Source organism: Charadrius vociferus, unplaced genomic scaffold (assembly GCF_000708025.1).
Source record: "Charadrius vociferus isolate BGI_N301 unplaced genomic scaffold, ASM70802v2 scaffold306, whole genome shotgun sequence".
In the NCBI taxonomy this organism is placed as follows: domain Eukaryota; kingdom Metazoa; phylum Chordata; class Aves; order Charadriiformes; family Charadriidae; genus Charadrius; species Charadrius vociferus.
In genome coordinates this window covers 1,117,535-1,119,349 of record NW_009648963.1, presented here as the reverse complement: position 1 = coordinate 1,119,349, position 1,815 = coordinate 1,117,535, and positions in this window count along the sequence as shown.

The window sequence follows — 1,815 nt, the reverse complement described above, 5'->3', positions numbered from 1 at the left end:
GCGAGAACATTTTGTCCGTGGAGGTTGGGTTCTGTTTGTAGATGTTTGCATCTCTCTGAGAAGAAAACTCGCTGGTGACCTGAGAAAACCCCTCGTCCCTGCTGCTAGAGTATGGATGTCTACCTGGCCAGCAGAAGCCTTCAGGCCCAGGAGCACTGCCGAAACAAAACTTGTGCAGACACGCTGTTGCTCCCATCAGCTGCGGCAGCCGTTCACCCGGCTGCTCACATGTTGGTGTGTGCGGTCAGCACAGCCCATCACCTGCCTGTGCTGGGGGATGCAAACGGCTTCCCAGTCTGCAGTGTGCTGGGAGAAGGGACCCCAAGTGATATAGCTCTGCTGGCAGGAGTTTTCAAGGCTCAAACTACACTTCTATGGTCATGTCTCGTTTCACTGACAGACATAGTTTTACTTTGCCACCTTGCTCCTAGTGGATACAGCTCTGCTTTTCTATGCCCTGGAGAAAATATAGCCATATCCTAGGGTTAGGTGATGGCCCTGCTGAAAAACTGGACAGAACAATTGGTTTTGTTACAAATTTATTTTTTTTTTTTTATCCAAGGTGCAACTTGTTACTTCACTTGTGGTTCTTTCAGGCCTTTCAGAAATGGGTAGATATCTCAGAAGGATTTTATAAAGAAATGTTTTGTTTTGAAGTGTCTAAAAAAAGAATAGAAAAGTTTAGGAATTTTTTAGGTTTGTTTTTTTTTTTTCTTTCAGGTTCAGTTTGAAATCAACTGTCTCTGAAACACCAATGAGTTCTAGATTTGGGTTGGAAAACATCACCAACCTTTTACTACAGAGTTATGGCTGAGGCTAAGGATAAAGAATTCTGTTCCTAACAACACGTAGCAATAAGAAATGAGAAACTTCTTCTGACAAGCACAAGTGTCCTCAGGCTTTTGGAGTGATTTTTATCTTTTGGAAAGCCAGTGTTTTAGGCAAATACAGTTCTGAAACTTCACCCAAATGCTGTCCTGATTTGCATAGCTGATTATGAAGCACCAGCACGCATGGTAGCAAAGGCTGTGATTGCCGTCTCCCGAGCTTCCTACACTGCAATGTGGTGCTACTTTTGCAGGCTTGATGTCCAAGTGATTCTTGTGGATCCTTCTAGCCTGGCTGGTGGCTGCTCCCTCCCTGGGAGCCACTGGGGAACAGGAGGCTGGTGTGGGATGGGGGATGCTCTTGTAAGGGATTTTTCCCTGCCTGGAGAGTGAGGGACTGGTCCCAGCAGCTTGCTTGACTGTGACTATGGATCCATGTGGAGGCTAAGCCTGGGATGTTGTCTGTCCCTGGGGCAGGGAAACCCCAGGGACACACAGATGAGATATTAGTGCGCTGCAGAGGGGTTTGTTTCCTGGTGACAAGGGAGTGTACGTGTCAACTATATCTGGTCAGCAGTCACCCTTGTTTACTGTACCCTTTCCATTCCCTTGAAGCTGTGTTTTGATAGTAAATCTGTTTGGGAACAGAGATGCTATTGATTTCATTTGTCTTCTCACCTCAGTAATTGTCCAGATTACCAGACTCACATGGAAATAAAAAGAGAGGTGACTCATTTGCTGAGTCCCTAATGCAGGGAGTCAGATGGAAATCAGTTTTAGCCATTATACATCGCAGAGCAGAGGTGTCACGCTCTAGCTGTGAAGCTCTTCCTAACAAGCCAGCTGACAGCTCTTGCTCCCCCCACAATTTCCTCATCGAAGGTGAATTGCAGTAATCCCATGTTAAGGTGACACAGGTGCGGATTCATTTCCAAAACTGCCAGTCCCTCTGGACTCCTTGTTTTTAATTATTCCCCCCCCTCCCCCC